The sequence below is a fragment of the Ursus americanus genome, chromosome 26 (assembly GCF_024610735.1).
Source record: "Ursus americanus isolate L20-20 chromosome 26, mUrsAme1.1.p, whole genome shotgun sequence".
In the NCBI taxonomy this organism is placed as follows: domain Eukaryota; kingdom Metazoa; phylum Chordata; class Mammalia; order Carnivora; family Ursidae; genus Ursus; species Ursus americanus.
This window is the reverse complement of record NC_142152.1, coordinates 42,120,061-42,145,440: the sequence shown is the minus strand read 5'-3', so window position 1 is coordinate 42,145,440 and position 25,380 is coordinate 42,120,061. Positions and strand designations below refer to the sequence as shown.

At 60.8% G+C, this 25,380-nt stretch overlaps 1 long non-coding RNA gene across 2 annotated transcripts; it reads left to right on the top strand.

The window, feature by feature from the left end:
* The first annotated feature begins 7,281 nt into the window (after positions 1-7,281).
* On the top strand, positions 7,282-23,821 carry LOC148107726 (uncharacterized). 2 transcript variants are annotated; one of them, XR_015721881.1, is made up of 5 exons: positions 7,282-7,431; positions 7,651-7,751; positions 7,998-8,093; positions 20,228-20,427; positions 21,695-23,821. It is a non-coding gene; the product is annotated as an uncharacterized LOC148107726 (long non-coding RNA). The 2 variants fall into 2 exon arrangements; XR_015721880.1 differs by lacking the exon at positions 21,695-23,821 and having other exon boundaries at positions 20,228-21,677.
* Positions 23,822-25,380: the final 1,559 nt, after the last annotated feature.

The following is a 25,380-nucleotide window of genomic DNA, read 5'->3' as shown; positions in this document are numbered from 1 at the left end:
GAGGTGAGCTCTGAGCTGGGACTTAAGGAGCTGGCATGAGATAAACTTAGAAATAGGGACCATCAGAGAGACCACCACTGGGCAAACCCTTCCGACAGTACACTAGGGCCTGGCCTGGGGCGGGCGGGGTCAGGGGGCTGTCAGTCTGGTGGGGGAGGCCATCGTGCACACAAGGCCTCCTGAGGCTTCCCCGCCGGCGGGCTCAGCGGCCTTCATTCATGTGGCGTCCTCGGCAAAGGCAGGAGCTCTTAGCTCGTAGCATCAGGCTTGCTGCTCAAGGCCTGCTCCCAGACCAGCTTCTCTTTAGACCAGGGATGGGACGAGGTTGCATCTCCCTTGTCAGCAAATCAGGTCAGGCTCTTTCCCGGTCTGGGCTGCCTCTCTTTCCTGCTGGCTGGGAGGCTGCCCCGATCGGGAGAGGGCTCTCAGGCTGGTTGGGGCGTGTGATGTGTGGGGAATGGCCCACGTGGGCCTGGAGGAGGTGGGGCCGTGGAGGGGGGAGTGAAGGCTCTGGGGGGCCCGATTCCTACCAAGCCCCACTTCCCACTATGACCTGTGACCTAAAAAGCAGGCCACCTCACCTCACCAACCTCATCTGTAAGATGCAGTCAATCAAGTTGTTTTAGGGCCGAAAGAGAACCTGCCGTGCACAAAGATTTGCTGAGCGTTTCTGAAGAAGCAAGTGCGGTGCTGGTGGGGGAAGCAGACACAGACCTGCCCCCACGTTGCTTACTGTTCACCTGGGGAGACAAACTTTGCTCAAAGAGTCACCCCTGAAAAGGTGGAATCGATCACATAGGTGGGCCATGTAGGAACAAGGTCAAGGTCTTGCCCCACAGTGACTGGTATTGTTCCTGGGGGGTTGTGCCAAGCAAAAGTCTGGGGTGATGACCAGGATGCTGGAGGGTGCCTTTCTTGTCACACGGAGGCACCTTCCAGGCTCTGTGGCCAGCTCCCTCGGTGGCCTTGGGGAGACGCTCTGTCTCGCTAGGCCGCAGTGTGGCCTTCTGTGAAGTGAGCACACATCATGGCGGCATCTGGCCGGGAGGAGGGCTCTGCCACGCACCTGTGCCTCCGAGGCGGAGCCTTCTGCTCGGCGCCAGGCCTCCAGGATCTCCTTGGGCTCAGGGCACTGGGACACCACCGCAGCGTCTCCTGCCCATGTCCTCACCCACCACACGCCAAGCACCCCCGCCGCTCACTGGTTCTGGCTTGCCGCCCTGTGCCCTCCACCTGAAAGGAAAGCCCTGGCCCTTGACCTTGCTGCCCTTGAGGCCCTGCACAAATGCCATGAGGTCCAGGAAGCCGGGCTTCCCCTTCCGAGGCTGATGGTGGCCTGGGAACACACGTGAGGAGCTTGCAGTCTGGAGGCCCCGCCACGGGGGCTGCTGGCCACATGGATGGTTCTTGAGGCCCCACTCTGGGCAAGCTGAACCCAGGACTCCCGGCTCCCCATGTGGAGACTCAGAATGGAGCTCAGATGCGCAGGCCGCGCTGCAGGGGCTGTGGGTGGCGGGGCATTGGGCGTGGTGGGTGCTTGAGGCCACGTTCTTGGTCCCCGACACCCAGTCATGAGCTCACCTGCCACGGCCTTGGGCCACGCTGCACCCACTGGTGCATCCTGGTGGGAGCTGGTAGAGACTACCAAACCAGCACACAGCCTCTTCCTTCACTTCCTCTCCCAAATCTTCTCTGTGGAGGGCTGTGGGCATCCGACACACAGGGCTGGGGAGGGAGGCCGTGGCAGACTGCGGCCCACAGGCACCAGCCCTTCCTATGAGTCGTGGGTCCTCATGGGGCACTTGCCTGGTTCTCCCCTGAGTGCTCCCTGCCCAGCACCCACAGTAGGTGGGCAGCAAACTGTTGTGAGGGTCACTTAAGGTCCCGCAACCGCTGTTGAGACCCTGAGTAGCAGGTGGGACAGCAGGGTGGGAGCTGCCAGGGCTCTTGGAGCCGGATTGCCTGGGGCTGAGCTGTAGTTGGGGAAATAGAACGTGATCCCCTGGATTCAGGGGTCCAGGGAATGGAGCTGGCCTGGCAGTGTGGCCTGCATGGCCCAGGGGATGGCAGGGATGTCCTGAGGCGGGCGGGCTGTTGGAGCAATGGCAGGATGCAGGGGTTCAGGGAGCAGGGAGACATGGGTCCCTTTCTCAGGCACACAGTGACCGGCTCCCTTCCTTCCCCTTGTGGCTGGAACTGGACTCCCACCCCTGCCAGCACCTACAGATTTCTCACTGCAGCCCTGGACCCTTGGACCCAACGCTGAGGTCAGAGCCACCCCCAACCTCTCCCCACAATGCGCCCCACCCCCTCCCCACCTCCTGATTCTAGGACCCTCCCCCCAAAGCCTCACTTTGCAAACCGCGAAGGACCGTGACCTGACCGGTCAGGTTGTGTCTCTTCCCGTCCCAGAGGAGGGCACGGATGGACGTCCAAGGTGTGGGTCTAGGTTCCCGACCTCGAGGCCAGGTAGGCACCCGGAAAGGTGCCCCGCGCCGCGGCTCTGCAGGGCTTGGCGCAAGCACGCGGCTCCCCGGGGCCGTGGTTTTGCAATCCTTCTTGGCCACCGACCCCCATTTCTCTGGCAATTACAGGTTTTCTCGGCTGTGATTTGGATGACGTTTTTTTCCTTCTAAACAACCACTCTGGAAAAAGGGACTCTAACTTTGAACGGCTGGCTTTAATTGTTCCGCTTCTTTCCACAAACAGCGCCCTCTCCCCACTGTGTCCCCCTCCCCCCACTGCCCCATCCAAGTGTCTCCCCCAAACGGCAGTGGGGGTTTACCCCGAAAGGGGGTCGCGGGCGGGGCGGGGCAGTGACCGCTCAGCTCTGGGGTGGGGTCTCCGCCTCTGGGGCCACATTGCCCAGCCAGTTCGGACGCATCCTGCCTGCATTCAGGCTCACGAGGGATGCTTCCTGAGCACCCCTTATGCCCTGGGCACCCCTTCGTCTCGCTCTGTCCTCTCACCGGCCCCACCTGGGAGGCCTGCATGGAGGAGACGGTTGGCCAATGTCAGGACTGGGCTTCAAAGTGGAGTCTGTGTGTCCCCAGACCTGCCCTCCTGTCGCTGAACGCTTGAAGGGGAGTCCGGCTGGTAACTGCCATGCTGCCTCCCAGGGGCCCGGGGACTCCTTACGGTTCTTAAGGTTTCAGCGTCCTTCAGAGCCGCGTCGCCTTGGTGCCGCCTCCGACTTCCCGCGTCTGTCGGTACCGACTCTCAGGGCCTCAGGCTCAGAGAGGTCAGGAAGCTTGCGTGAAACCACACTGCTGTAAGTGGTGGGGCAGGGGCTGGACACCAGGGCGGCGTGAACAAAAGGACCTCAGTTTAGTGCATGCCTGTGGACTGGGGCTCAGGAGTGACCTTCGTGGACACGAAGGGCCCGGTTCCAGAGACGAGCTCCTGCATTACCGACTCGCCCCTCCGTGGAGGGTGATGGGGCACTCGCGGGGTCCTCGGGGTCAACTCTGATTTCAGTGAAGGGGAAACTGAGTCCATGGTTGAACAGGACCTCAGAGGCGGAGATGGGGCTGGGCTGTGACCTCTTGGGCCTGCCTGGCTGTGCACCCCAGGATCTTGGTGATACGCAGGGCAACGGGGGACGGCACCTAGAGGAGACCTTTCCCTTGGCCTCTCGGTCTCGGCTCAAGGCCAACTGAAGACTACCAGTGGCACAGGGGAGCTGGTCCCTGTTACCCTGTGGGGGACCCTGAGCTGCTAGGATCCTTGAGTCCCACGTCTATCCTCTGTGACTCTGCTGTCCCCTTGGTAGCTTATGGGGAGCAGGAGTCATGGTGACTTTGGGTGCACGTGGGTCCTCTGGGTAGTGCTCCTGGGCTCTGTGTGCCTCTGGAGCCTCGAGACCTCCAAGGCTGTGTCTGGGGAGCATCTCGTGTTGAGCCCTCATGTGTCTCTGTGGGACTGGCCCCGTTGCTTGGGCCACGGTTCCCCCACCATCCCCTCTGTGGTCCTCCCTCGAGGGGCCCTTCCAGCCCAGCCCCAGCTGTGGCCCCTCCCTCACCTGCATCTTTCCTCCAGACACTTGTCTGTGGTCCTAGCACCCGCCCAGTCCTGGTGGATGCTTCTTAAAGTAAAGGAACAGACCCTCGAAGATAGGACGTCCCTGGGCAGAAAGTATACCAGCATTTAAACTTTTTGCCAACAATGACGTGAACTGGTGTTGATTTAAACAACAAAACTGGATTACATGTAATTGTAAAAAGCTCCACCCCTCACGTTGCCATGCACGGCCTCGACCTCAGAGAGTGCTTATGGAAGGCCCCATTTGGAGTGCTTTTACAAGCCGGCCCCTCCGTGCCAAGATTTCCAGAGCAAGGAGCTGGGCTTATGACCTCCTGGAGCCCCTCCCAGCCAGCCACAGACTCCTGGCTCTGCCTACCAGGCAGTCCCTGAAATGTACTCACACTCTGAGTGGGGACAGGGTCCCAGCCAAAGTCCAAGCCCCGGGTCATGTCAGGGAGGTCCAGGAATGTGGACACACCGGCCTTTAACCAGGTGGAGCTGGGCGAGTGAGCCCTGGGCTCCCACAGTCAGGGGGTCTCTCAGGCCAGCTCTGGGGGTCACCCAGCCATGCTTCGGGCAGGTCATGCCCTTCAACCCCTGGCAGGACCTGCTTTGTGCAAGGGCTGGCCCTGAGCCCATATGACATCCCCAATGCACCCAGAGGCCTCACACTCTCCCCCAGGACCCTTTGCTCCCTCCGACTGCTTCTTTGCTGGGAGTTTAGGGGTGACGCCAGGGGAGGCCAAGGAGGCCAGCTTAGCCGTCCCGCCTTCTGTTCTAACCCTTGGAGTAAACAGGAACATTAAATCACTACTTGGGGGTCAGGAAACTGGAAATAATCAAAACACAGTGTCCTGTCCTCGGCCTGGGCGCTGGGCCGCCTGTCACCGACCCAGCCCTGCCGCCTGGGGCTTTCCCGGCCTCGCCTCCGCCCAAGTCACTGCCCCCGCCATCTGCTTCGTGGGCTCCGGTGCCCACAGTGGACCACACCCCAGGGTACAATTAGTGAGACACCCAGAGAGCTGGCAGCCACCCCACACCCACACACAGGCACCACCCGGCCAGGGACATCGCCACAGGACTAGACCCCCCATCAGCCCTCAGAGCCCACGGAACGGAGGTGGGCCCGGGGAGAGGGCCTCAGGGGGTAGTGAGGGTCTTGGCAGCTCATGCCTACCACCCTTTCTCTGCTTCTAGGGTGCCCCCCGCCTGCCCATCACCCAGAGTTCAGAGGCCGGTTATACAGACTGGAGCCGACGGGGTGGGGAAGTGGGGGTCTCCTTCTCTCCCATCACAGGGCACTCAGGCCACAAATGCCCTTTCCAACTGACCCTCCTCTGCCGTGTGCACTACAGAAGCTGGTAGGTCTCCCAGGAGCCCCCACTGGCCACTTTCTGAAGGGGAATCTGAGGCTTGGTAAAGGGAAGTGGCTTTGAGGCTCAGCCCCTAGTTCCTGGTTCCTTCCCGGGGCCCAGGTTCTGCTCACAGAGGCCACCAGGTGAAGTGAGGGTGAGGAGGCCTCCTGGGCTGGGGGCACAAGGCCCAGGCTCTGTGCTTGGCTCCGGTGTGAGCTTGCTGTGCCACCTCAGACACATCTGTGCCTTCTCTGGTCCTCCACCTTTCCGCCTCCAGATGGTCTCAAAGGGACGTCCCATCTTGGATTCTGCTCTGCTGCAGGGAGATGAGAGGGAATGTGAGGAATGCCCCCAAAGATGAATTGCAACTCCAGGCTGCCTGATCATAGACACACCCCCTACCACACCCCCGGGCCCTGCTGCCTGACCCCCGCAGCCTGGGCCCCCCTGGCCCTGTCCTGTGCCTTGATCGTGAGCTGGGGCTGCCTGCAGGGTGAGGCCTGAGAGAGGAGTCCCCAGGGCCTGGATGGAGAGCGGGGCAACCGAGACACCGGGAGGAGGGAGCCCCTGTAGGCATGGGGGAGGCTCAGGCCTGCCTGCTGGAGCTGGCGGTCTAGTGGGGTGACTGGTGAGGACACTTGTAGTCCTGAGACTTGGCTGCGCAGAGTAGAGGGGCCTGGGCAGGAAGCTGCCCTCCCTGGCCGGCGCTTGGGAGAGATGGCATTTGGGCTGGGCCTCTCAGGGTGAGGAGGGAGGCAGCGCAGCCAGGGGTGGCTGGGGGGACCTCAGGGGGAGGCTAGGCAGCCTCTCCCCTATTCATCCGCCCTGAGACCTGGGACCAGGCCCAGCTCTGCCTGCCATTGCCGTGGCCGCCTGGGTGTGCACACGCCATGTGCCTCCATCGGAGCCAGCCTGTGACGTGGGTGTGGTGGTGCCCATTCTCCTCATGCGGAGACGGAGGCCCCAGAGGTGAAGTGGCTTGTTCACGCTGCAGCCGCGTTCTATGGCGATGGAGGATTTGGCCTCAGCGGTGGTAGCTCTGAAGACCGGGCTCCCTCCTGGCTAGGGCTGCCGTGTCGCATCCTGCCACGGAGGGCTGGGTGGTCAGTCTGGGCTCTCTTCCTCCCACCCTGCTCAGCTGTGCATCCCCCCCCCCCCCCGGTCTCTAGCCCCCAGCAGAAGCGGGGGGACAGCTCTATTGCCTGAGGGAGCTGTACGTGGGGTGGGAAGGGAGCTGTGTTCTCCCCTGCCCTCCTGCCTCCCCTTTCAGGGGTTGGGGATGTGCCTGAGGCCTGGAGCCCCAGCAAGGGTGGGGGATGCAGACTGACGGGGGAGGGGGGTCGGTGTTCAAGCCAGAACTGGGCCAGGGCTAGGGGAAGGATGGGTTCCACTTGGGAAAGCATGGAGTTCTTGGTCCCAGAGATGGAGTGAGGCTGGCTGGGCCGGGCTAGGTGCTCAGGTGGGTGTGTGGGAGGGAGGGGAGCCTCCAGAAAGGCTTGTGGGGAGGCCTGGGGCAGGAACCGCAGGGATGGGATCCCTGAAAGGAGGCAGGTGTGCTGGGCCGTCGGGAGGGAGCCCACTGCCCTGTGCCCGCTCGCCCTCCTGCCTGCTTGTGTGGAACAGGGCGGGCGTCTGCTCCCGGAGCCTGTATCACTTTGCCCGAGGGAGCAGTTCAGCCCAGAAGTTCCGGAGAATTGAGGCCCACCCTGTCCAGCCCAGAAGCAGACCTCAGCACTGGCTCCTTGCCCTTCAGACAGGACACCAGAGTTCCGGGCGTATTCCCCCAGCGGCCACCCTCTGTGGGCTCCTTCCCCGCCCTGCTGACCTCCCCACCCCTCCTGGTGTCTTGGAATCCCCGCCCACCGAAGCCACGTGTGCTCATTCGTGCTCATGCCCGGCCAGGGTCCATCTGGGAAATCCTCAGTAAGCCTGCAGGTTATTGGCAAATGGTGGGGGGAACATTTAGAAAGGTAGCCAGGGCCGGGTCGGGAGGCCTTGGGGGACACATGAAGGAGCTCGAGTGTTTCCTAGAGAAGTCAGGAGTCATGGAAAGGTTTGGATTTTAAACTATCACTCTGCTTGTTCAGTGGGTCCAGGACAGGGGAGAAGAGGGAGCCCAGTGCTGAACAGGGAGGGATGGGAGGGAGGAGGGCAGAGAGGTGGGGTGCAGGGCTGCGGGAGGCCGGGGTGGCGGAGAGAGGAGTCCGGATTTCTGCCCGGTGCCTGGGTGCTTGGTGGTGGTAGCTAACGGCCCTCCCGGGCTCCCTTGCAGCAGGGGCGGCCACTCCGAGGAGCCAGGTCTGTCCAGCGAGATGCAAGGGGACGTTTACTGGAAGCCTCTGGGAAAAGTTTTGTCCTCCCTGATAAGAGAAGGTATGTGAAGAGGAATGCCCTCCCTGTACCTCCTCCTGCTTCTTGCCTTTGGACATTGTTTGAGGGGTTGGAGCAGGGGCAGGCATTTTGCAACAATGGGGTTCACGTGACATGAAATCATCAGGGGCTGGCCTGGGACTGTCGAACAACAGCCGGCAGCCAGTCACTGCAGACCCCTCATTATACCAGAAGAACGAGCCCATCTTTGGTTAAGTCACTATTCACTGTGCCTTCTATTATTTGCAGCCAAAGGCATTCCTAAGTGGTACAGGATTTCATGCCAAGATGGGACTGGAACCGATGTTCTGGCACTAACCAGCAGAGTCCCCTGGACAGGAGCAGGTGGGGAACGTGGCGGTGTTGGAAATGTCGGCTCTGAGGCCCTGAGGGTCTTCCAGGTGAACACGACAGCACAGAGCCCAGGAGGGTGGCCCCTGGGGACAGCTGCGGTGGTGGCTACGGCTGTGGGAGTGGGTGGCATTGCTCAGGGAGGGTGGAGAGGGGGAGGCCGACAGGTGTAGAGAGACCTCTGGGGAAGACCAGCCCCCGTGAGGTAGGTGGGAAAGGAGCAGAAGTTGCCCATGTGATGGGGAAACACAGTAACGATGGCAGGAATCAGCCCACCGTGGATCGAGCAGCTGCTCAGTGTGAGTGGCCCGGATTTTCACCAAGGGTCTCATTTACTCGGTCCTCACCCCACCTGCTGAGCTAGGTACCATTACTGTGCCTGTTTTACAGGTGAAAACACCAGGGCTCTGAGAAGGGGCCACGTGGACTCAGAGCAGGAAGAGAAGTCCCAGGGGGCACCAGGAGGGCCTCAGGGAGGAGGTGGTGCCACCGCAGTGGGCACTGGGACCGGGTGGGAGTTTGCAGAGCTGATGGGCTGGGCAGGAAGTGAGGCACGCAGGCTCCAGGATCAGCATGAACAAGGGAACGGATGGGATCCGGCTGACCTCAGGATGCATGGCATGGGGTGTGGGAAATCAGGTGCGAGGGACGTGCCGGGGCCTCGGATGTCAACCTGCGGAGTTTGGTGTTTATTGGAGGAGCCCGGAGGGAGGGCAGCGTGACCGGGGCCAGCTTGTCCTGAGGGCATTGAGCGCTGAGGATGCGGCTGCCCAGGAGGGGCTGGTGCAGCCACACCCCCTTCCCAGATGTCTCTCCAGGCAGGCCAGGCAAGACCACAGTCAGAGCCCTTGGCCCCTGGCCACCGAAAACAACGTGTCCTCATTGTCATTGAGAAACTGCAGTTGGGTCTTTGGTCCAAGCCATTTCAGGACAGTGGGCTGCCGGTGGCCCAGGCGGGGTGGCCTGGGACCCCCTGCTGCACAGGCCCAAGCCAAGCCCCCATGGCCGTGGGCCCGAGTCTGGTTCTGGGGGGAGGCTCAGGGGCCGGAGAGGCCAGGAGGGGTGAGTCTGGACAGTGAGGCTGTTCCCGGGAGCCCTGGTTGTTTAGTTGGCTGGGAGAAGGTGGGAGTGGGGCTTCCTGGGGTGGCCTCAGGCTACGGGGGAGCTGGGGAAGAAAAAGCCCTGGGTAGTGACAATACGAGGACTGGAGAAGGACCCCTTCTTCCGCTGCTGGCGGAGCAGGAGCAGGGAGGCCTCCAGCCACAGAGGAGGGCCGGTCGGCTGGGTTCAAGCTCCCCCCACCCCCCACCCAGCCTACAGGCTGAGATCTGGGGCAAGTCCTCTCCCGCCCATCCTTCATCTGTAAAATGGGTGCGATGAGCCCCGTCCCGAGGGGGTGTTGTTAGAATTAAACAAGAGATTCCTCCAAAGTCCTGGGCCTGAGGATTTCGCAAACAATTAAAATTTCAAAAATCAACTTTAGTTCCTGTCATAGGGTGCCAACTTGAGATTTGCCAAGTAAGAACATTGAAAACAAAAACAGAACAGCAGCTACTGTCTACTGTTACCATCGCTCCACACAAGAAGTGGTATTTGGACACAGAAAGGAAGGGTTGGAGGCGAGGAAAGGGTGGCCCCATCAGTAGAAGCAGGCAGCTGGGTCCGGAGCGCTTGGCCCCCTCCGTATTGTTACCTCTGGGAGCCGGAGTGAACAGTCCCAGCATGGGCCTGGGGCTCAGTGGGCGCTCTCCTGGGGCCTTGGTGCCTGTCCCCGTCTCCTCCCTGGGTGCTCCCCGCTCAGCTGGAGAACTCACCACCTTCCAGAGGGCACACTCCAATGAAGAGGGCTCTCCCTTCGTGGGCGGAGTCCCAGCTGCGACCCCAGACTCGCCCCTTGCCTCCTCTCCGGACCCTTCCAATTCACTCAGCAAACGGTGCTCTTTGGGGGAGGATTCTGTCCATGCGGGGTACCTATTGATGCGTTAGTGCGCTGGGGCCTTGATGACCCTCCAAGGATGGGGTACCGAGGCTCAGAGAGGCACAGGCCCTTGCTCGGGCCCCCTGAAGCTGTGTGTGACATAGCAGGGGTCCCCCACGCCATCTGCCAGGCCGGGGTCCTAAGGCAGATGAGGGAAACTCAGGGTGTAGAGTTTTTTTCCCAGCAGAATCAAAGCTGCGGACGGAGATGGGGCATCGGTCCTTGGCTTCACTCCAAGGTCATGGCCTGCAGGCTCTCCTGCAGGGAGGGAACGTGGACACCAGCCAGGCCTAAGTTTGAGCCCCACTGTTGCGATCCCCCAGCTCTGTGACTTGGTGCAGGCTGCCTCCACTCCGAGCCTGTGCTTCCCGGCCTGTCACACTTGTACCCGGCCCGGGGCCTGGCAGACAGATGTGGCCTTGCTGGGTGGGGACCAGTAGCCTTCTGCCTTGCCTGACCCACCACGACTCCAACCTCCCCCTGACAAGAACGTCTCTGGGACGCACCTGTTCCCACACCAAGGCAAGAGGAGCAGGAAGCCGGGGTCCCCTGGGAGCAGCCTCTTTGGAAACATTAACGGTAGGAATGTTTACGCAGCACGCGCCTCTGGAGCTGCCCAGCGTGCCAGCCCCGGGCCGTGAGTGCACACCTCAATGATTCGGGGGCAGGGAGGAAATCCAGCTACTGGGGGCAGTGGGGCCGGACCGGGGCCTGGGGGTACCGGGGAGACCCACGTTTGTGGCTGGTGTCATCTTGTACAATAGGCGAGGGTGGCATTTCTGGGTCAGGGGAGTGGCCAGGGTTTCAGCTGGAGGGCGGGCAGCGGGCATGGGACCTTGCCTCCCAGGGGGCCTGGCTGGGGCCCCCTAACCGCCCATATGCATGCTTTTCTCAAGTCTACAGGGATTTCCCTGGGCCCTAGAGCAGGACATCCTGGCCCCAACCAATCATGGGTGGGTCCTAGATCCTGGGTGTGTAACCCGAGAGGCCTGCTGCTCGAGGGCACGTGTGCACAAATGGGGAAACTGAGGCTTTCTGGATTCCTCAGATTGATTCCCTGAGTGCCTTGCCCTGTCCTGGGTGCTGAGGACCCTGGATGCCTCTGCCACACCCCCTGCCCTCAGGGCTCCCGCTCTTGCTGGGAGAGACAGACCCCAGACCCACAGTGCCCCTGGACGGTTGTCGGGTGGATGGGTGGCGTGCGTCAGCCCCCACTCGGGGGTGGGTGTGTGCTGGATGCGCAGAGGACAGGCTCTCACAGCAGGCGTCAGGGAGGAAGGCGGGGGCCAGCTCGGGCGGGGAAAGGCACAGACAGAGGCTGAAGTCCACTCACCCCTCACTCCCCGACAGCTGCCAACAAGGGCTCTGGGGGCTGGGGGGCTGAGAACGCACGGCCAGGGTGTCTGTAGCCGCACAGATGCTCCCACAGGGGCAGAGAGGACCCTGCGCTTCACCTGGCGGGGACCTGCTCTGCCAGACGCGAGTCCTCCCGAAGCATTGCTTTGCTTCCTGGGTTAGACCCTCATCCCTCCAGAGGGGAGTCAGGGGAGGCCATAGCAGCCTCCTCCTTGCTCGGCAGCTCAACGCGGGCAGCTTTCTCCTTGCTCACGTCAGAGGCCACAACGGTGGGCGGGGCCCGGTGCTCCACGGGGTCACACGGATGCTCTGATGGGCGGGCAGTGGGCTCGGGATCAGTGGAATGGAAGGTAGGACGCTGAGCCGTGATCAGTCTCAGCGGGGCCCTCACTGGCCCCACAGCGAGCTGAGGAGGAGGTCCGAGGCTCAGGTGGGCTTTCTGCTCTTACACTGACCGGTCGTGGGGTGTGGGCTGCCCCCCAGAAGGGGATGCGACCTGGGGAGGCTCCCTCTGCCCCTGTGCCCGCCGCTGGCAGTGGTTGGAGATGCCTGTCCTGTGGGCCATCTGGGTGGTGCGTGGCCTCCTCACGTAAGTTCTAGATGGGCGGGCCTGTCTCCCTAACGGGAGCTTGGAGGAGGCAGGCTAGGGGACAGACGATAGCCCCGGCCACCGAGGCTGGTCTTCAGGCTCCACGGGGTGGGGTCCTCTGCCCCCCTGCTCAGTTCCGGACCCCCATGCTCCTTGCCGGGACGTGACGTGATGCAGCCGACGGGCATGCTCCCCAAGAGATAAGCTCTCCCCGAGCCAACCTGGTGTCCACCCGTCGGTCTGGCACCTTCAGACCCCGGTCCTGTGCTGGCTGGGTCCTCGGCCCCTCCTCTTTCTCTCATGACCCTGGATGAGTTATACTGTGACTCGGCCTGAGTCATTGGCCTGGAGGGGAGGTGGGGTGAATTTTGGGGGGTGCCTGCTATCCTGTAGTGAGGAGTCTCTGACATCTTCAAGGAAGTGGGAGTCCTTGCCCCTTGTAGGAACAAATAGACCACTTTTGCCAGCTTGGAGAGCTTAGAGGACTCCAGGGGCTCAAGGCTTTAGGTGCATCAACTCAGAAGTCACTATGCCATTTGTCAGGATCTTAGTATTCTCCAGTCACGGCCTTGACCTTGTCAGAGCAGAGCCGCCTGTGTTAACCTTTGGATCCTGACCGCTTGTGTCACTAAGTCCTGGGAGTTGTAGCCCGAGGGGCCTCACAGTTTCCCCATAGACGGTGTTATGTTTCCCCAAAGCATCAGCTGAACTTTGCAACAGCCATCCGGTTCCACTCCCCCTACAGCGGCTGTCTCCCCATTTTCCTTGGGAGCCTGAGGCGCCACACCTGCCACACGCGTCCGCCCACCGGAAGTCCAGCCTGGTCCGCCCTGGTGAACGTCTGGACCATTGCAATTCTCCCGCCTTTATCTCCTGGCAACAGCAGTGGGTCCTCGAAGGCAGCCAGCCAGTGGGTGAGCCCACTCCCAGGTCCCATTTTCATGTGAGAACTGAGGCTGTTTCCCAGGACGCAGACTTTGAGGTAGAGGAGGGCGTGTGGCGGTGCTCCGGGTCAGTAACTGGGGACAGGAAGGAGAGGAAGCCCACCGGGCAGAGGGAGATCCTGTCCCAGTGGGATCCTCGGAGGAGCCCCGAGGAGATCTAATGGCCATTCAGAGTTGTCTCAGGTTGGGGTGAATGGCTTGGCCCTGTATAGCCCCATGGTGATGGGTCGCTGGATATGGGCTGCCCTGGGGAGGGGTCATGAGCCCAGCGTATTCAACTGAGCCACTTTCCAGAGGACTGATGGCAACAGCTGGCACTTGGGGGCACGTGCAGAAGCAGGGGAGGATGTTCTCCTTCCCTTGGGGAAGCTGGGGGGCCCCTCATGGTATCTATTCTTACTGTTCCCAGGGCCCTGGGGTCTCCCACTAAAACTCTCTGTCCGGCCAGCAGACAAGGGACAGCAAGAACAAGACAGATCGGGCGACTCCTGGGGGCCAGGCTGGAAGGGGTGGGTTCTCACGTTGTGTTGGACACACCTCAGCACAGTGCTGGGCTCAGGATTGCCAGGGGGAAGGGAAACGGAGCTGGTCCCTGCCACCCCGCTCCGAGAAAGGCAGGGCACACAAACCGAGCTTGCCAGCGTGGGGATGAACTGCTCAGGGGCGAGCTAGAGCTGAGGTCACGGGCCTCCAGGGGACCTCAGAACCAGGTCTCCCAGGACGTGCTGCCAGCTTTCCAGGCCCTTCCCAAGAGCCCACCCCCTGCCCTGCTTGAGGGCTTAGGATCCAAAGGGACACAAGGCACAGCCCTGCCCTCAGTGGGCTTCTGGTCTGGCAGGGAGGTCGCCTCCTGACCAGAGGGTTCTCACAGCCGAGGCATGGGCAGGTCTCTGCTGGCACCGTCTAAAGGGGCAACGGATTCTTCCCAGAAGAGGGGTGGACAGGGAGGCACAGCAGGGTGGGCGTTCTGGCTGCCCCTGAGCGCATGTTGTGCAGGTCGAAGGCAAAGAAGGACACTCCAGGCAGAGGGAACAGGATGTGCAAAGGCTCAGAGGTAGGGAATTCATGGCAAGTTTGAAGGACTGTGAGGCTGGAGAAGGGGTTCAGAGGGGAAGGGCTGGGAATATACTGCTGTGGATGCAGAAAGGACAGTCCCAGTCTCCCCACCCCATGGCTTGGCTCCCTGTATGCTGCCCTATGCCAGGCAGCCACAGGACTGGAATTTCTAAGATATAAACCCAGTCTGGGTCACTGCCAGCTTAAAGCCCTCCATGGCTCCGCACTGCTCTCCAAGTGAAGCCCATACTGCTTCTCGTGGCACAGAGGCCCCCTCGGGACTGGCCCCTGCATCCACCCAATGTACCTCTCCACGGGGCACCCACCTGCTCTTGCCTTCACCGTTGCACAGCCTCTGTCATAGCTTGGCTCACAGTCTGCTTCTGCTTCCCCTTGGGGTCTTTGCACCTCTGCTCTTGCCCCCTGGGATGCCCTTCCCCCACTTGTTTTCTGGTTAACTCCTACTTGGTCTTCAGGAGCTGCCTCCTCCAGGAAGCCTTCCCTGACCCCTTTCCTCCTTCAAGCCTGCACCCTGTGCACGGCCCTGGTTATCCTGCATGACTGATGCTGTGTCCCATCAGGACTGCCTCCTGCTGTGGGTGGAGGCCCTCTGGCAAGAGCAGGGTCCTGAGCTGGATTCCTCTCCGGGGCCCCAGCCTCCAGCCCGCAGCACAGGGCTATGCCGCCTTCAGCCTGAATGAGAGGGAAGCAAGGAGATGCCACCCTTAAGCTCTGAAAAGACATTTTCCCAAGCAGCTGGTAAGGCCCCACCCGCTCCGGGGGATTTTCCAATCTGCTCCTGAAAGGCCCGGCTCGGAGCGTACTGGGATCATTCCGGGACACGGCGAGGCCCACGTCCCTGGCCCTGGCCATCAGCAGAGCACATCTGAAGGTCCTTCCTCCTGCTTTTCCCTTTAGTGATCCACAACAGGGCGGCAGGAGAGGACAGACGGACCTCCCAGAGTCGTCCTCCCCTTGGCAGTGTCAGGCCACCAAGTACACGACCTCGGCCCAGAATGCTCCGCATCCTTGTGTGGTGTAGAAACGAGCTCTGGCCTGTGTTGTGCAGAACCCGAGGGCCTGCAGGGATGGTGAGGGGTGGGGGGTGACTGCACCTTAGAGGGTGGGTCCCGGGAGTCTGAGCCGGCCACGGCGCCCTTTTCTGTCTGGAGCTTCTGGACGTATGTGCTGGTGGTCTGGAGGCTTGGGCTTGGCTGCTGGCAGCTGAGGGGCTCCCCCTGGTCCAGGAACTGGGGGGGAGGCAAGCGATGGCTGGGGCTGAGAGCGGGCGGGGTGCAGGCCGGAGGGGACTGGGTCGGCTGTGGACACGGCCAGAGCTCGCATGATGTGCCTCTCCTGGGATTTCTAGAGGCCGAGCGGAAACTCGCTGCAAGAGGGGCTTGTTGCTTGCTCTGCTTGGCGGCAGCTGGGATCTCCTGGGAGTTGTTTTGCTCTCGGTAATTGGTAAGAGGTTTGCTTCTAAAAGTCTGCCCAGAACCCCAAAGTGGAAGGAGGCAGAGGGCCAGCATGAGTAGAGAACGTTCTTTGCAAACACATTTTTATAGAGGTATGTTTGGGTCTGCTCTTTGGACCCTGTGAGTTCAGAATTTGAAGGAATTGAAACAGGGCTGGGCAGGGGCTCACCTTTGCCCTACAGTCCTAGAGAGGCCCTAGAGGGCAGAGGGGTGTCCCCGGCTCTGGAGAGCCAGGTGTCCTGGGGCAGATGACTGCACACTAATCACAGACACGCCTTATCTGTGTGGAGAGCCGGCCCCTCGGGGAGCCACGGGCTTGGTGCGGTGCCGGTGCGGAGGGTAGAGGAGGCAGACAGGACGGGGCGCCCTTTGCCGAGGGCTTGTCTGGTGTAGGAAGGCACGTGTTGGCCCAGCTCTGCCCCCGAACTCAGCTGGCCTCTGCTCTGCAGGGACAGCCGCCTCCCAGCCTGAGTGCCCGGCTTCCGTGGAACGAGTGGTCAACTTGGCAGAGAAGAGAGAGGCAAGGTCTGCAGTGCCCCCTTTTACGTGGTGACAGGGTATTACCTGGGGAGAAAAGTCCCCAGGATAATGGTTCCCTGATCCTGTGGCAGCGAGAGACAGGCCACAGACCTCTTTGCTGCTGGGGGATGGCACGGAGTCCCTGGCCCGCGGGCCTTCACTTTCCATAGGCAGGGGCAGGTCAGACTGGCGTTTTTTTTTTTTTTTTTTTAAAGATTTATTTGAGAGAGAGAATATGAACGGGGGAGGGGTAGAGGGCGAGGGAGAAGCAGGCTCCCCGCTGAGCGGAGAGCCCGACACAGGACTTGATCTCAGCACCCTGGAATCATGACGTGAGCCGAAAGGCAGACGCTTAACTGACTGAGCCACCCAGGCATCCTTGGAGTGGTTGTTCTCTTGAGTTCTGCCTCGGTTTCCCACCTGTGCAAGGGTGGAGTTTAGGAGGCCTCCCCAGACAGGAAGGGGGAGGTTTTATTTGCAGCTCCTGGGAGCTCAGAGAGAACCACTTTGAAAAATGGTGAAGAACGGGCAGGATGGTGTGTTTCCAGCCCCTTGGCCGAGCTGTTTACCCACTGCCCTTCCAGGCCGGGCCCGTCGCCGTCCTGAGCATCCTTCACCGGTGGGTCCTCAGAGGGGCCGATGTCGCCGGGGTGGGGGCGGCATAGATGGGCGCACACAGGCTCCTGCTCTGCTCGTGTGGCTCCTGGGGTGTAACGTCTTCCAGAGGCTTGCTGGATTACGCTCCAGCCCTCGCTGGGCCGGGCCAGGGTGAGGCAGGCTGGGCAGGGCACCAGGAGGTCCCGTGGGACCTTGGCTCGACTGCATCTTTATGAACAGTCCCGGGGAGCATCCGTGCCCAGTGCCTCTCGGCCTGAGTGCCAGCTCTCTGCTAAGGGCTCTGGGCGGATGATTTCTCTCCCTCCTCACACCCACTCTTGAGTGTTGTCTCCAGTTTACGGAGGTGGAGCCTGGACGGCTTTTGTAACTTGCCTGAGGTCACCCTGCTGGTGAGAGGTGAGGCGGGGTCTGCCCCGGGGTTCCCTGACACCAGGGACAGCCCTGTGGTCCTCCATCCATCTCAGTGTCAAACGCGTGGTAGACCAGGGGGTCCCAAGACCGTCTTAGAGATGCGTGGATGGACTGTCTACACAGCTGGCTATTTGGTGTCATGTGTATCAGCAAAAAAGTTAACCCATCAAATCTGCGACTTCACGGAGAACATCTCCTAGGAAAAAAAGCAAGTTTTAAAAAGCGAGACTATTAAGGATTGCATTTAAGAACAACGTTTAGTAAAAATCAGTCTGGATCGGAAGGTGGCAAAAAAAAAAAAAAAAACACACAAAAAAACCAGGGACTTGGAAAAACACCGAGTGTTCTACCAGCTCCCTCGTCCTGCACCCCAGGCTCCGTGGGGCTCCGCGGGCCTCCCCAACTGCCCACCCTGGATCCACTCCCGCCAGCTGTCCACACCCCCTCCGGCTCCAGGAAAACTCCTGCAGAGCAGGACCCCCACTGCAGCCCCTCTCCCGAATCCTCTGTGGTCTGACCACCGCTCCTCCTTGCCCCCTGGCCGTTGTCTCAACGGGTCTGGCGGCCACTTTATAAGGAGGTGCACGGCCGGCCTCCTCCGGGATGGTCCCCCGGCTGCGCTGACACAGGCGGCCGGCCACGCCCTCTCAGGGCTTCCGGAGCCCACTCTTGCATGGCTTCCCCTTGCCTCCCCTGACTGCTTTCCCCAGGCTCCTCTGAGCAGCCCCTCCACCAGCCCACTGCTGGAGGTCCTCACACCCCCTCCTTCCTGTGACCTTCTGACCCCCTTCTTCGCTGACCTCATGTCCTCCCTGGCATTTACTACTAACTTCAAGCTGGTGAGTCCCCTGCTTACGCCTCCATGCCACCTTTTGAAATCCTGGCCTGCCTGCTGGACATGTGCGCTTGGACACCTCACAGGCACCTCAGACTTCACCCCCTGAGCTGAGACCTGGAGCAGCCCTGCCGAGCCGGCATCTGTCGCCCCAGCCGCCCAACTCACAGTTGCCCCACGTCTCCTCTCCTCGTGTGCCCTCCCTCCTCTGGGATGCGTCCTGGACCTAGCCACCCTCCTCCCTCTCTCCGCCACCAGCCTGGCCTGAGCCCCGTCCCCTCCCAGACTTCAGAGGTCAAACTGCCTGCTGCAATCCGTGTGGATGTTTGAAAGACACGAATGGGATCAGATCACTGCCCTGCTTAGAACCCTCCTTTCCGCTGGCTCCCCACCCCGGGATAAGATCCAGGCTCCTCAGCATCTGTAAGGCCTCCCTGGTTGGTCTCCTGATGCAGGACCACAGGGATAGCTGGCTCAGCAAACCTGTTGTCAGGTGCTTAACTTAGGGTGGGGGTTCCTCTCTTCTGCCTCATGAGCCAGCCGACGTGGTCCAGGCTCCCACAGCAGCTCCGTGGTGTTGGCAGTCCAGGCTCCTTCTGTCTTGTGGCTCTGCTGTCCTCATGGGTCTAAGGTGGCTGCCTGAGCTCCTACCATCCAAGACGGAGGAGAGAGCACAGCCGGAAGCTGAACACAGTCCTCCTGCTTGTACCCATCGACCAGGCTTCGGTTTCATTATGTGGCCCCACCTGGCTGCCAAGGAGGCTGGAAACATTGTTTTTGTCTGGGCGGTGAATGCATGGCTACGTCTTGTGTTACTGTGGAAGACGGGGAGAGAAGACAACTGGAACTCCTTCCCGGGAGAGGATGGCTTGTCCCTGACCTGCGTGGCGTCTCCGTGTGTCAGTACCCGTCTCTCTGAAATGGGGGGAGCTCTCTGCAGGGTGGCTGTGAGGAGCCAGTGAGATGGCCTATAGTGTGCGCCGCACACCAGAGAGGCCTTTCTCCCCCTGCCCCTGTCCCCTCCGATGTGGCATCCGTGGCTCGTGAATTCAGGGGATGGCGTTTGAGCCAGCACTTAGTAGGGGCAGACAAAGGTGGCTCCGCGCATCTCCCCCGCTCCTCTTCTGTGCCGGGGCTTTGGCACGCGGGGGCCTTGAGGGCCTCGGGGGGCCTCAGGAGATGAGGCTGGCAGGGTAGGCACAGTTGGTGCGTGGCAAACCGAACCTGTCAATTCCAGAAGCTTTTGGCACATTGTTGAAGCGACTAGATGACTTTGAGAAGTGTCTGCGTGTTTTTCCCCCAAGTGCAGTTATTTTTGCCGCTGTGAAATGTTCTGAAATCTGACAGTTTTGTTTTGAGTCTTAGCCCGATGTGAAGACAGAAAGGAACACTGCCTCCCAGTTCTGTGGCACCCGCTTGTCGGGGTCCCCTGAGGACACCCTGATCCCGGCAGAGGTGGGCGAGGAGAAGCCAGGTGACCGAGGTCTCCCAGGGGTGAGCACACAGTGGGTCAGGCCTGGGAGCCCCCAGACCCACGCCAGGCAGGAGACCAAGGGCAGATTTGGCCAAAGTGAAAGCACCTAGTGTGTTGAGCGCCCCCTGTGTTCATTCCTCAGACATAGAGTGTGTACCTACTGTGTGTCGGGCCCTCATCCACCAAACATTCCCTAGGCACCTACCACGTGGCACAGAGACGTCGGAGGGCTCTCGGCGCAGGACAGACAAAGTTCTCTTGCTGTGCATGGTGGCAGGGAGATAGGTCAGGAGGCCGCTGAAGGGACAAGGACCCCAGAGAAGGGACAGAGGCCTCAGGTACATCCCTGCTCCTCCAAAGCCCGCAGCCCAGCCAGGGCCCCGCTGGGGTGCAGCTCAGGCCGGGAGGATCTGGGTGCGCCGGGGGACTGGGTGTCACTGGCCTCCGTGCTGCCTCCATGACCTGTCTGCATCATCCCTTTTCCTTCCCAAGGCCACAGCTCTCCAGGGCCGGCCCAGAGACCTGTCCTCCTCCCACCCAAGAAGTGGACCCCTCTCCAGTTGACCTCAGGCCACCTGTGTTGTCCCCGCCACGGACGCCACGTCCTTCAGCCCCTCTGCTGTGGCCCCCGTGGGGCCCATCCTGGCATCTCACACTGTCCCTCACCTGCCTCCTGAGCTACTAGGGCTGCGCTTGGGATGGGCCCCCGTCATGCCCGCCTTCTGCTTGGGGTCCCGGACTCCAAGCACCGGGGTCGGAAGGCAGGAGGTGACATCACTGAGAGCTGGCTGAGGGCCAGGCTTTACCTGCATCACTTCTCTGAACCCCAGCAGCCAAGGGAGGTCACACGGATTGCCGTCTCCACTTTTACAGACGACCGCACGGAGACACGTTCGACCAGGTCCCCGAGGACATGCAGCGAGCGCAGTATCTCCTGGACCCTCCCTTCACCGCGCTGACGGCTGGGGACCTGCGGCAGTAGCCGCGTGCGTGCGTGACCCTGTGTCGTGTTAGGCTCAGTACCATCTGCATCACTGAGGGGCACCGAGAACCGCACAGCTGCCCGTCGCTGGGTAAGAAGACAAAACCAAATACCCAGCAAGGCCCCCCTCCCCCTTCGCAGCCCCCGATTTGGCTCCCACCTGCAGACCTTGCGCCTGTATGGGTTGGGGCACAGGGCTGGCAGCTGTGACAAGGACCCCAGCATCCCAGTGAGTGGAACCTAGAAGCTTCTTTTCCTTTCCTGCATCACGAGCCATGCGGGGCTCAGGTGGTGGCTCTGGGCGTCTGGGGCACAGGCTGCCGCCACTGCCCGTCTGTGGCCTTCCGTGTACCTTCTCCCTGGTAGGTCAGGAAGCTCAGGCCTGCCACCGCAGACCCGCGGTGCAGCCAGGCAGAGATGAGAGAAGAGAGCGGGGTGCATGGCCCGTTCCCCAGGACGCCACACGTGTGCCTTCGGTCACTCCCCGTTGGCCGGACTCTGGTCACAGGGCTGCAGGTTGCTGTGAGGGAGGCAGGGAGCATCACCATAGGTGGTGGCTCTGCACCTATACGAACTTAAAGGACGCTGCTGCTCCGAGGGAAAGGAAGGACAAATGGCCTGGGGCACCACCAGCTGTCTAGGCCCCAGTCCAGCTCCTGGGCCCCACGATTCCCATGCCAACTCTCCCTTCTGTGCTCTGAGCACACTCAGCCCCTGCAAGCGGACACAGCCCTGAAATCCCTTCCAGGCTCTGTGTCCGGCCGCATCCAGACCCTGTGTGTTACGCACACCAAGGCTGACGCAACCTCTCCCAAGCAGGGAGCTGTGAACTACCAATGAGAAGTGCAGGTGGTCTGCAAGCCCCTCAGGCGCCCGGGGCCGTGCAGAGCAGTCAGACCGCTGTGAGAACGGGCCTTTGGCACAGAGAAGGAGGGACAGTGGAGCAGTCACTCTGGCAGGACCACGGCCGCACCCAGTGGGGTCAGCATGGCCACAACCCTTCCTCCGCCAGCCCTTTGGGCACCCCTGCGTCCGCTTGCTCGGAACACCTTGTCAGCTGTCCTCCACCGTCGTGTACCTGCCCCGCTGTCCTCCCTGAGCCCCCACCGAAGTGGGCAAGCACTCAACCTGCATGTCCACATTCCTGGGGGGTCCAGGGATTTCTTTGGGGAGGTTTTCAAAAAACAGCATGCTTTCGAGAGCCAGGCTTGTGGTTCATTTGGCAATACAATTCCCCTAAAACTAGTAAATTGCTGTTCTATTTACAACTGGTTCGTTCCATGTTGCACGTAACCCCACCTAAGTCTTATCCAGACCTTGTTTTTTATTCTTACGGAGTTGGTCTCTCTTATTTCCAGGCCTCTGGTCTTGGCCCATCTTGCTCATTCAAGAGCAACTGCCTTGCTGTCTGTCGCCTGAACCAATGGGCTTCGGCAGGGAGACACCACCTCATTCAGATCACGGCCCTGGGGCTGGCCCTCCTGTCCTGCTGAGAACTCCTGAGACCAGCCTTGTCTTCCACCAAGACTGTCCTCAAAGCCATCTGGGGCCTCTCCCAGATCACTTCCCAAAGGCAGGGAGCAGCAGCTCCCACACACCTACATTCTGAGTTTTCAACCCAGTCCTAAAGTTCCAGGGGCCATCAGGATGTGGTCTGCCTTCTAAGCATCCGTGGGAGTGCTTTTACGAAAGATTTTATGAAGATTTCCACAGTACAAGGGTCGACAGCTTTCTAGCTCACAAAATCTGTGTCTTGGACCATGGAGGCCAGACTGGGGGTGTTTAGCCATGGGAGCAGCACCCGTCCCTTCTGGGCATCCAAATCTGTACCAGTCAGGATGCTGTCAGGGCTTGCTGCAAGAACAAAGAGCCCCCCAGAGAGTGGCTTAAATATGATCAAAGTTTATTTCTTTCTCACATTACAGTCCAAACACATGTGGTTCAGGATGATATGGAGACAACAGGACATCAGAAGCCTAGATGCTGGGGCACCCGTTGCTCCGCTGTCCTCAACAAGAAACTCAGACCTCATGGTCTCAGACGGCTGAGGCAGCTCCCTCCATCCCATCTGCATTCCAGCCAGGGCCGAGCAGAGAAGAGGAAGCAGGGGACATGCTCTGCCCCTTCCTCCAAGGCCCAGGGCTTGGAATGCACACACGTCCATGTGCTCATAGCCCATGGTGAGGTAGGATCTGAGGCTCAGGTTGCCCAGTTGCTCACATGCGTGTGTTTGCATGTGTGCATGTGTGTGTGTGAGGCATGACGTTGCCTGGGTCTGTCTGCCCCTTCGTCCAGTGCTCTTTCCTCAGGCAGCTCCATGGGCAAGGGGTGGGTCTAGGGAGAGAAGTGAGATCTTCCGTTCCGACCATGAACTGCCTGAACTCCGAGCTGTGCGCCCGCACCCCGGAACCAGGAATGAATTGCTCACCCGCCCTTCCGCACGTGCGGCCATTTGCTTGGAGGCCCAGATGCCTGCTGTCCGAGCAGCGCTGGGCTGCAGCCAGTCCCTGAACAGCCCCTTCCTGCCTGTCTCGCTCTGCCGTGTCCTGCCGTGTGTATCTCCGCTGTCCACCTGCGACGTGGGGTTGATGCTTCCGTCCGCGTACTTCTCGCGTCGTTTTGAGAAATCAGGATCTGGAAGTGAATCCGCTGTGAGCTGGACTGTGGCAGGCGCTGTGCACCGCGCTGGGCCACGTAAAGGCCCCAGGGGACTGTGCCCCCGTGATTAGGCTAAGGATGGTGAGATGGGGAGATGGATGCCCCCCCCAGAAGGAACCAGGTCGGCCGACACTCGGATTTTAGCCCAGCGAGGCCACTTGGACACCCGACTTCTCACCCCTTGTGATCATAAATTGGTGTTGTTTTGAGCCACGAAGTTTATGGTGCCGGGGTGTCCTGGTATCGCAACACCAGGAGACCACCTGCCCCGAGGGCGGAGAGGGGACTGCAGCGGGCTGAGATGGGGTTGGAGCACGGGCCCCCACTGGCTGGGAGGAAACTCGAGTGGAGAGGCTCAGAAGCGGGGTGTAGGCTATTTGCTGGATGGGAGGCAGCCTCTCAGACCAGCCTGCTGGGCCAGGGAGGGGCTGTCGGGTGAGGCTGGCTGGGAGGGCTGGGGCCCTGAGCACCTTGTCCCGGGCTACACTCAGTTTGGTGGAAGAGACACCCAGTGGGGCCGGGGGGCAGTATGCAGGGCCCTGGTGGGGCCTCTGGGCCAGGAAATGACTGGGTGTCGGAAGACAACGGGGAGACACGGCCTCACGTATCCTGAGTGCTTGTGGTCACAGTGTTGTGCAAAGTTCTGGAACCTGGCTTGTCAAGATGGACGTGGGTGCAAGGCCGCATAACGAATCTTGGGTCTGCGAGCCCAGGGCTCCAAGCAGCAAGGGGAAACCAGAGGCAAAACCATGAAACTTTTACTGAAAAATGCTTTCAGAGAGAGCCTCCAAGTCCCTGGCCGGTGCCCTTTGGTTTTCTTCTTTTTTGGGGGGTTGGGGGCTGGGGTGGGGGTGGGGTCCAAGGTGCAAAACATTTTGAAAACCAACCTGGGGACAGCTGCTGGGAATTTTAAAAGCCCGGATCAGCCAAGATGCACAATGAAAAAAACGTGAAAGAGACCATGGAAGAGACACATTCAAAATCGCGTGCTTTCCGTCTTGAGTGTTCGCAGAAACATGCCTGTTAGCGGGGGTGGGAGGCGGGGGGAGGGGCCCGGAGCAACGCAGCAAAGGGCTCTTGGAAGAGGATTTCTGCGCTCTTCAAAGACGCCACTCTGGAAAGCCATGTGTAGACACGTGCCTCCAACTGCCCCATGGATAGTTTCAGAGCCGGCAGGGAAGAGAAAAAACAACCTTCTGAATATTGCCAGAATGGTATCTGAATAAACAGTGCGGACAGCTGCTCCTCCCTGCCGGAGCCAAGGAAAGTCTGCTGTTGTCCATGAAGAAATTGCATTTGCCGAGGGACGGTTCGGCTGGAGCTGAGAGGCCCGGAAGGGCAGCCCCCTACCCCCCCAGGGCCCCCTGAGGGCCTCTGAGCTCCACCTTGGGCATCTCCTTTCAGCACACCACGCTCTTTGTGAATTTGGGGTCCTGTGTCCCCCCTTCTAAGAGAAAGCGCTCATTGCACATGGAAGTGGAAACGGGTCCCCCTTGGAGCTGCAGGCTGGCTTGTGTCTGAGGGGAGGGTGTGTGAGCCGGGGGGGGGGTGCGGGGAGCTGAGGTCCCCCGTGTGGCAGGTGGGGCTGGCAGGAAGCCTCAGGACTCGGATCCCGGATCCCGGAGGCCTGCTGAGGGCTGCGCCCAAGCCCGGGGTCCAAGCCTGGGGTCTGGGGCTGCTGACTGGCCAGCCCAGAGGTCAGGGCCGCGCGCGCAGGATGTGAGAGTCTGGAGCGACTGGAAGGGTAAGAGCCTGGTCTCTCCACCGGCAAAATGCCTAGGGATTAATTAGTTTAATTGGTCCCTGCTTTGGGCCAAATAGTCAGTGTCAAAAGAGAAAAGTAAAAGATACTTTCCCATTTGGGAAGACAAAGACTGGCCCTGCTAATGGCGCAGGGTGGTAATAACAACAAAAAGCCTTTGCTGGAGTTGACTTGAATGGCCTGGGAAGGCGGCTGGACCCTGGCAGGGACCCCCGTCGCATACCAAGCAGAGACGTGGGGCCTTGTGGGAAAGGACAGCCGACTCTGCGGGGGAGGCCGGGCCCAGGAACGTGCACCGGCCGCCACACCGGCCCGGCCTCGGCACAAGCATCTCGGGCCCCTCGAGCCTCGTGATCAGGGGGTTCGGCCCCTGCCACCAAGGCCGCCAGCATCATTTGCAGAAGAAACAGGTCCCTAGAGGAGCTTGGGCCCTGGCTGCCCCAGGCTGAGGCCCTGGCCTCCTGTTTGCACGCATTAATTGTCGTGGGGCTGGCGAGCCTTGCAGGGGGGTGGGCTTGAACCCGGCCCGCGGCTGTGGTTAAGATGCACGAGGACGTGTCCGGCTGCGGGGAGGGGTGATGGTGGAGAGGAGAGGGGCCAGAGCCCAAAGCCAAAGTTTCGGCC